This window comes from Cimex lectularius, unplaced genomic scaffold (genome assembly GCF_000648675.2).
Source record: "Cimex lectularius strain Harlan isolate CLEC.00 unplaced genomic scaffold, Clec_2.1 scaffold3, whole genome shotgun sequence".
In the NCBI taxonomy this organism is placed as follows: Eukaryota; Metazoa; Arthropoda; class Insecta; order Hemiptera; family Cimicidae; genus Cimex; species Cimex lectularius.
Genome location: NW_019392688.1, coordinates 2,081,439 through 2,091,504, shown reverse-complemented (window position 1 = coordinate 2,091,504; position 10,066 = coordinate 2,081,439). Strand labels below are relative to the sequence as shown.

At 33.1% G+C, this 10,066-nt stretch overlaps 1 protein-coding gene across 8 annotated transcripts in view; it reads left to right on the top strand.

Moving 5' to 3' along the window:
* The first annotated feature begins 3,466 nt into the window (after positions 1–3,466).
* LOC106662175 (rho GTPase-activating protein 21-A) overlaps positions 3,467–10,066 on the top strand; it is a 218,089-nt gene continuing 211,489 nt past the window's right edge. For 3 of the 8 annotated variants that reach the window (XM_014386031.2, XM_014386030.2, XM_014386028.2), the window contains exon 1: positions 3,470–3,762. The gene's annotated coding sequence lies outside the window, so the exon portion shown is untranslated. Of the gene's footprint in view, positions 3,763–10,066 lie in introns of all 8 variants that reach the window. The other 5 variants (XM_024225817.1, XM_014386029.2, XM_014386035.2 and 2 more) reach the window with 4 other exon arrangements.

Genomic DNA, 10,066 nt, shown 5'->3' with positions numbered 1-10,066 from the left:
TGTTTTTTCTTTTCTTTTTTGTTCCAACTGACATTTTAGCCAGACTACAAAATTTTAACTTACTACTCTATAAAAACAAGCCAACATAAGAAAAACTAAAATGTATGAAAATGACCTAACATTTCAAGTGACTATTTTGAGATTGAATTTTACATTCAAATTTCAAATGTGCTGCTTGCTTACAGACTCTAGATAAACAAAGATGAATAATTTAATTTTTTTACTCCTTTCAAACACCTGGTTGATTTTGGTATCACTGCCTGCTGATTTGCCTCTCTGAATATTATATTCATGTTGCTTTCAAAAGATTTTTGGGGACGGAAACCTGATTGAAGGCCTGGAAGCATTGAATTTCTAGAACTGTATGTCAAAGTAAAAGTAAAGTAAAATAATTGCTGTCACCTGTGGGGGGAAGGTGGGTGTCATAGACGAAGGGTCAAACCAAATTACAATACTTCTTTTATACTAGATTAAAAATCTGTGGTGTGTGCCAGAATTTGAACAAAGGACCGGTAGTGTGGCCAATATGAGTCAGATGCCCTAACCACTAGACCACTGTGGTCCCCCAGTATACCAAATTTCCTTGAGACAATGGTATCCAAAATACCTGGGAACATTTGGAATTTTCTGGAAAAACATATTCTGCAATGCAATTCAATCCTTTTCAATCATCTTACTCTGCCTATCCTGGCTGGGTTGGCCTGGACGCACTGAAGACAGCAAAATGCACAGGCCATCCCAGTGAGAGGCAGACCAAGATGATCGATAAGGTCAAATTACAGGTTCATCATACCACCTTCAAAACGAAATCTAATAATTATTCTACATGTTGGAATTTTGTTCATTTTAGTTTGTTGCTGATCTCAGGATTTCACAAGCTTCCATCCAATGACTTGACTTAAAACAATTTTGTAAACGCAACTTGGATATTATCAAATTAAGACAGATGGCTGCTGCTTGATTAGATTTTTTCCTTAGCATTAACCCTCCTAGTTTTCCCCATAGTCCTCCTGGATAAACCCTCTTGAAATCATATTTATCAGTCACAAAGGTTGGAACAGTTTACAATTCTTCTTTACGTGTTGAATCAGAAGTACCACGAGGTACAATCTAAGGCCCAATTTTTTTTTTTTTTGTATATTAATGATATTTTGAAAATTAAATACTCGGGAAAAATATTTAGTTATGCAAATGATATTTATCATTTTCAGGTCATAATTTAACTAAAAGTATAATTAAAGATGTGAAAATGATTAATTTTTGGCTAAACTCAACTTTCTACTTTCAAACACTAAAAAAATGTAATGTACTACACTTTGTATTGAAAAAGATAACAAATAACTTGAGTAATTAAACCTGACGATAACGTCAATCAGCACAGTCCACATGAACTTAAGTTACTTTCAGCATTTTATTCACACCTCTTGTATGTGATTTTCGATTTAAAACGATTTATCTAAACCACTGTTACACGACTTTTTGAACAGAGCAAGATCGAATGTGGCTGTTTCTAACTGAAGAACTCTAGCAACCCCCCATTAAAAAAGATAATAAATACTAATAATTTAAAATTTATTTTTCACAGTTGTGATGATAATGATGACTATTTTTGCTTGCTTATCCCTTTTGCTTACAGTGTTAGATATCTTGGTGTGACAGTGGTCTTAAATTAATTAGATTAGTAGACTTAAAAAATTAGTGACATGAGCGGGATTCGAACCCCGGCTACCCGAGGGTCGTGGGTCTGAATCCTGCACGTGACACTGATTTTTTATCTCAACCAATACCCTATATAAAGATTAATTAATTGAAAAATGTTATTCGGTCAATCAGATTTAATTTGTCTTAAACTTGAGATTCAATTTACATATTGATTCGTTGGTTTCCCGAGTGAAAAAACTGAAAATTTACGTAACTTGAGTTTTATGTAACTTTATGAAAACTGAACTCTAAGGGCAATATATTTTTCTTTTGCATAATCCATAATAGCCTATAGTATAGTTTCTGGGGGGGGGGTTACTAATAAATGCTACACTAAGACTCTGGAATTGGAATAATACATGCGTTTCTTAAAATTATTCTATGTAAACGGTATAGATACAATATGAAAAATTAAATGCACATTCTTACAAATTATTATTATTAACCCTTGACTTTTAGACTTTTGTTGAAAATCATATTGATATGTTCAGTAAAGGTAAATTATCTGTCCATAATTATTTCTAAATATTTAAAGGTATTAATGCTAATTTTTTAAAATGAAGTTTGAAGTTTCTACTCACAGTTTGTTGTTGTCGACGAACCGATTTCAAGCTTAAAGCTCATCATCAAGTTAAAAAGAGTTACAAGAACTTCTGGTGACATGAATTTATTAGAGTGACCTGCCGATGGCGCCGATCCACGGCCAACTTGACATTTCTATGAGAAGCTGGTTATTATTGGCGCTCAATTTTGAAAGTGCGAAAAACTGTTCTTGTGTTGAGAGTCTCAACTCGACACACAAGAATGACACATCTACACGGAAACCAAACACTTTGAGCCCTGAAGATGATCTAAATAAAGATCGAAACGTTGGCATGATAAAGAAAATGTTTTTCTAAAACCTACGTTACACCAGACCGCACCTCACGATCTCCAAATAATCAATGGCTAATGGTCATTAACACCACACAATAATAGTACACTTATTATCATCAATGCCTAGGTGAATATCATCTATTATCATGAATTAAAACACAATTTTATTTAAATATCATCAATTACACAACTAAACATTGTTGATAAGTATTGGAAGTAAATAATTCTAAAGTAGTGATTAATTATTAGATCTTTTTATTAAATAATTTAAACAAATTAAAATTAATAAACTAATAATAAAAATTGACGCAGCATGTTCTATAAATATGCCAGTAGTTTCTAATTCCATTTTGTTAAGTAGGATTTCCTCTTTTGCCCACCCGGTTGGTTTTGTGAGCAGTCTTTTACAATATATAAATTATGGATAACATAACTTATATATATATTGATATTCCATGTACATACTTAATGGTATAGTTTATTCCACAATATGGAATTGGGCATGTGGGTTCGTAGGTTTCTTTTTTCGCATGTTCTGCTGCCTCGTTACTTGTAATTACCTCATAACCCGGGACAGTAGTGTTAGGCCATTTGAAAATCCCATTTTTTTTGCCTTATTGGGGTTAATATATTATTATTAGTTCTGTCATATTGTTATTTGAATTCAAAATTAAGAAGGAAAGAAAAGCATTGCGTTTTGAAAGGTCATCGGCAGGGTGCGCCCCCAGCCAATTATCTCCATTTGACGATATTAAGTGAAAAATAAATGAAAAAATTGACCAAAATTTCCATTTCATCTGGCAGAATGAAAATTATTCGTGTAAAGAAAAGTCTAGGAAAAATTAGTCAAAGAATATAAGTTAAAAAAGGGCAATTCGTGGGTGCCCCGTTGGCAAGCCTGTCGGGGGACCGAGAACGGGGCAAGCAAACCTTTCATAACTGTAAATGCAGATAAGTGGTTGTGCGCGAGGGGCCGAAACGACGTCTTTCTCGCATCAAAGCTAATTATAAACGTCAAAGCTCACGGGTTCCCTCGACAAGCATTCGTACCAGCTTCGTTCCCGGTCGACGGATTAAAATGAGAGACGAAAGATGTCAAAAGAAAATTCTTTGTGTCTTGTGAAAGTTGTGTGCCGCGGGATTCCTCTGGGATATGAAGACGGAAAATTAGGACTCGGGGTAAAGGTAAGATTGTAGTTTTCTTCTTTTATTTTTAGAGTTAAAAAACATGTTTTTCTTCCTTCAGCGTCCAAAGCGGCGAACTTTGTTGTTTTACGTAAAGGTTCGCCCCCTTTCAAAACAAGCCCTCTTGTTTTTCCCGCAATTCTCACGCTGACTTAGATGGAGAACGGAAAACATTCAGCCTGCTTTCTTTTTTTCCCCAATTAAAACCCTTCAATCATCAATTGGGCCCATTAATTTATCTTCTTCCGATAAGATAAGGGCAGTTTGTAATCCTTGACCTCGTGGTCAAATGGAAAGAATGCAGATTCGTATTTGTCTCTGATTGAAACGCCTTTGGATCTCTCCTTAAAACGAATCCAGTTTAATAATTTTGTCAACTGTAGACTCTAAATGTAATACATCGCGAAACGTACTCGATGACAGCTTGTCCGGATTTTCCGACGATTCATGTCGCAAGGATGGTTATTTTTAACATCGACACTGGTTTTTACAAATGCCGATTATCCAGGACTTTTTTCCGCTTTGTCTGAAAAGCGCGGACCTTAACGAATTAAGCAGTAATTAAATTTTGTTATACTTAGTGCATTTTCATGAGGTTTTAGCGATGTAAAAGTAGATATTTAGAGAATATATCCTATATTTGGGCCTAAATATCCACTTTTTCATCGCTAAGACCTCAATAAAAACCCCAAGTGTAACAATTACCTGCCTTAACTATTGTCAAACCTGGCGAAGTCGGTGACAACGGATTTGTTTGCCCGTTGCGTCCAGATGTAAGAGCAACCGGACGGATTGCCATTTGATCTCTAGTTTTAAAAAATCGACATTAAACGTCAATTAAAACAAAAATCTATTTTGACATCCACCGCGTCAAAAATTACTGATTTTCAATCAAATTGGTTTTTATTTGCGTACCGTACTTTTTTGGTCGTCTTTTGGCTTTTTACGTTCTTTCCAGGTTTTTGGCTGAAAGTTTTACTCCTGTGTATCTCCTGAAATTACAAATAATTTTAAACTATAATCAACGAAGAAACCAGATCGAAATACAAATTACTTATAATATTTTGTGCTAGATTCGATTTGTAGCGTTTTGTCGAAAAAGAATCATAAAAAAACACAAATTTCTCTACCTTTTTACTTTTATCGAACCATGTGGAAGTCTGTGACTTCGTCCTGTTGTTGCGTCGTTCTGTTACGCCCAGAAGTAAAAGCAACCCGACGGACTTTATTCTGGCAGCCAATTGATATTATGGTTTGAAAACATTAAACCTTCAGCTTTGACGTTCTTTGCAGGTCTTTGGATGTAAGTTTAGAGCCCGTGTATCTCCTGAAATTGCACATAATTTTGAACTGTAAACAACGAAGAAAACAGATCAAAATACAAATCAGTTTTGTCGAAAAAAAATCATAAAAAACACAAATTTCTCTACATTCACTTTGTCGAACCCTGCCTAAGTCTGTGACTGCTGATTTGACCGTTTTTGCGTCGTTCTGTTACGTCCAGAAGTAAAAGCAACCGGACGGACTTTTATTCTTGCAGCCATTTGATATTATGGTTTGGAAACATTAAACGTCAGTTAAGCAGATTAAATAAATTTCTTCAACCTGTCAGAATTGATTGTTTTGCTGTAAAAATTGTTTTTAATTTGTGTGCTGTATTTTTGATCAAGCATTTTGTCTTTTGACGTTCTATGCAGGTCTTTGTTACATTTTTCTTGTTCTGCTACCTCCAAATGTAAAAGCAGCCGGACGAACTTTTATTGTGGCAGCCATTTCATCTGATGATTATTAAAAATGAAATGAAATATTAGGAACAATAGATCAATTTTGACAATCGCCTAAAATATGATAAATGTGCAATGAAAATATTTTTATATGTGAGCTGTCTTTTAGCTTGATACCTTCTTCCAGGTCTTGATCTGAATGTTTAACGCCCTTGTTTATCAAAAATACTCATTATTTTGAACTATAAACAACTAGTGTAACTAAAATATATATGCTGGGCTGGCAATAAATTTTTTATCTACACGGGTTATTTACAGTTCAACATTCTATCCAATATTTTAAGAACACCTACAACCAACGAAGAAAACAATTGGAAATGTTACTCATAATAGATTATACAACACTCGATTAGTATTGCTTTGCTGAAAAAAAAAAAAAACGAGGACTGTAACGAATTTCTCTGCCTTTACTTTTATCGAACCTTGACGAAAACGGTGACGGCGGATTCGTCCTGCCGTTGCGTCGTTCTGTTACGTCCAGATGTAAAAGCGGCAGGTCGGATTTTTATCTTGGCCCCCATTTGATTTTGTTTTTTTTTTCTTTTTTTTACGAGGGTATTTCACCTACCAGGTTATATATGCCACGGGGTGTTTTTGAAAAAAGTCCATTTGTAAATATGTTCGAACCCGGACCTTTACCTTACAGTGATGAGTGCCGTGTGAACGCCTAAACTGTTGAGGCTACTGATATTAAAAACATTACAACATTAAACGCTAAACAAGACAGCTAAATCAATTTTGATACCCACAGCTTCAAAAATGACCCATTTGCTTTAAAAATGTTTTCATTTGTTCAATTGTAAATACTTTGCTGATGGCTTTTGTTTTTCCGGGCTTCCCCTGACTATTTACTCTTTATGTATGTCACCATATTACAGATGATAGATTTTGATTACAAAAACAAAAATTCCTCAAAATTAAATTGTTTAATATATCAATAGTTTCAATTCAACATTCATTTCAACATTGTGTCGTTAAAACCCCTGATTTTGATATTGCTGGGAACATTAAACAATAGCATCAACAGAAACAGTGACATTAGGTTTTGAAGAGTATCTTATTTACAAATTTAATTTATATGAGTTTACCGACTAAAAATTAATTGGCATTAAAATATTAAAAATTGTTTTCGTTTGTGTACTTGTATTTTTTCTCCAGCTGTTTGCTTTTCTCGTTCTTTCTAAGTCTTCATTTGAAGTTGTTTATCTCACGATATTATTTACAGATAATATTTTTTTACCCCAAAAGTACGAATAACTGCCGAAAAACGAATTGTCTAATTTACTAATAGTTTATATTACAAGTTAAAAATTTTGGGGAGGTGTAAAATCCGTAGAGTTATCATATTTTTGTTTACACTAAACAGTTTTGCAGAAGATAATAGTATCAATAGAAACAGAGTCAATATAATAATTTTAAGGAAATAAATTTTTTATTTACTTTAGCTGTGATCTCTTAGCTTAAGACATCGATTATAAACAAAAATATTTTTTCTTACAATGAAGATTTGATCTGAAGGAAAAATGCACTGGCAGCTTTTAATGCTGGGTTTAATTATGTAATCCCTTTAAAGCATTTATAGCGTAAAGTTAATCAACACAATTTGAATCCACTCATCCATTTTTCCTCGGAAATTGCTAATTATTTTTCCAAACCTAATAGATATTTGCAAACAGATTTTGAAATGTTGGCTAGTTTTATTTTAAAGAAAGGTTTTTATGTTGTTTTTAATTTGTTTTTAGTTTATATTTGTTGTGCTGTTTTTTAATTACTATGTGTTATGTGTATATATTTATGTGACATAATGTAAAACAAGAATATATTGCATTCCTCGCGAAACAAATATACGTTAAAACTCCCACAAGGCTTTTTTACCAGCAGAAATTCGATCCGCGAAGAAAATAAAATTAAATGCGGTTGTGTAAAAAATGCCTACAATAATTATTTCAATGAAGTAAACCACATGGAATAATTTACAACCTGTTATTAACTAGCTTCGCCTATTTGCTATCCATCCCTGTTAATTTATACAGATTACATTTAAATTCTTTGAAGTGGCAATGTAGTTAGTTGATATTCCATCCTTGCGGCGTTTTCGTGATTTAGCAGAATTTGATATCCACAATCATCAGAATTTTAATGAAACTGATATGCCTCTGCTTGGAAACGAAGTTTTTTTTTCGCAGCGAGAGAATTAGATTCATACTAATTACGAATAAATTTTTAAATTGAAACATTAAGCTTTTTTTCTAATTCATTTTTATTCTAATTCATCACAACGGATTATGATGAGTATGACGACTTTCTTGAGGGTTTCGATTGGTAGTACTCGAACATTGCTTTTTCACTTAATTTTAAATCATGACGATCATGATTATATTTTTTTCTATTAATTAAAACCATAAATTAAAAGTACCAAAACATAACTGAACTTTTACTATTTTCAATTGTTTTTATAAGCAGTCCACAAAGCAAGGGTTAAAGTTTTTCCCTCTAAATTTTAATTGGTTGTAAAGTGTTCTTGTTATCCGATCGAGATGCATGTGCGGACCACCCCCTCTCCGTTTCCAGACATGCATTGAACTTTAACCAGGCCTTCGAGAGAAAAAACAAAACCCAAGGGCTTAGATTTAAGCGTGAAGGACGACTGGTAGCAGGGGAGGCTGAAGTGTGCCTTCAGTGCACATTAACCATTCGGCCTTATCCATTTCTAATATTTTATCGACTTGGAAAGTGGACAGTAATGCTAAGACGTGTTGATTCATTCAATGATAGATTTGTTTACGAAAAAGGTCGATTTGTTTGAAGAAAATTAGATTTATTTACGGAAAAAGGTTAATTTGTTTAAGTAAAAGTTCGATATATTTAGGAAAAATGTAAATATGTTTTAGGAAATGAAAGATTGTTTACGAAAAAGGTCGAACTGTTTTAAGAAAATTAGATTTATTTACGATTAAGGTTAATTTGTTTCAGGAAAATCTAGGATAAAACGAATTGATTTAGAAAAAAAGGTCATTTTGTTTTTGTAAAAGATCGATTTGTTTAAGAAAAAGGTCAATCTGTTTTAGGAATAGTTCAATTTGCTTGGGAATAAGTTCAATTTTATTTTGAAGTAGTTAATCCGATTCGGGATAAATTCGATCTGCTTTATAAAAAGTTGAATTATTTGGCTCGAAAAAAAATCGATTTGGTTTGGTAAAAGATCGACCTGTTTATAGAAAAGCTCGATTTAATGGGGGCACTAGGAAAAAAATTGAGGTAAAAAACTTCAGTTTTGTTTGTCAAACGTTCGATTTGATTATGAAAAAGGTTTCAGGATAGCAAGATAAAATAAATAAGATAAATAAAGAAGGTTGTTTTTTGTAAAGATTTTTTTTTTAATTTAAGGAAAAAGGCCAATTTCATATCAGAAAAAATAGATTTATGTTTCAAAGGGTCAATTTGTTTTAGGAAAAGTTCCATTTGTTTATGTAAAAGGTCAATTTGTTTAGGAAAAAAGTTCATTTTCTTTTGTACAAAAATAATAAAAGAACGTTACTATTCAAAATTTTAAATCTGTTTTATGGCAGAATTTTTATAATGCGTCAAATTTTTATGTGTGTATAAGTAATAGAATGGGTTCTGCTGTAGTAATAAAAAATTACCTCATGTTAGAGATATTTTAACTAAAGCCACCTGCTGGTCTAGTCAGTTCTAACCCAGTTTTAGCTTTGCTCGAAAATACGTGTACTTTACTACACTCTTTAAATTGGATTTACTACTGCCTCACCAGTTTATAACATTGCAAAAATTATTTCATTCGTTTTCTTCTTCCTAGTAATTCACCGAGGGATACGACCTGTTATGGTCAATAGAACGGGCGTTTTTCGATTTTGCAAATAGGGCGACTCTCAGTGTCACATTTTAAAACGGCAGCTTTTGAGAGGCGTTCAATAAAATCTAATAGGCCAAAACGTACTTTCGGCCAAATAATCGAATACCGTCTGGTAATCGTGATACGTCCATTCGATCTTGAGTGTGTCACGTCTAATAGGAAAGACCATTCCAATGTCGATGATTTGTTTTTATGAGAATTGAAGGCCAATTCTTTACTCCATTGTCGTATTTCCTAAACCGTGGAAAATTTAAAAAAAAAAATATGTTCGTTGCTTTGAAGAAATCGACAAACATTTTTGCGAAGATTCTGTCATCCTCTCATTCCTAATTTTTCACGGTTTCATTCAACCCTGGCGAGTTTTCGTGGAGTAACTGACTATAGTTTACTTTTATGAAATATATTGAGACATTTTTAATTTTTCCTATTTGAGGCCGTTATTAGATAATCGTATATTTCGGATTTCAAGGCCCTTTTTAACTGTCAGGTTGTACATTTTAGTACATTATCGGTCAAACGTTCTTAACCGGCCACGCCCAATATTCCCAATGTTGTTCAGTTGATTATCTTACTTTTTTTCTTCATTCTCTCTTTTTATATCATAAAACAACATAACTTCGCTGGAGAATAAGTTGCAGAGGACTGG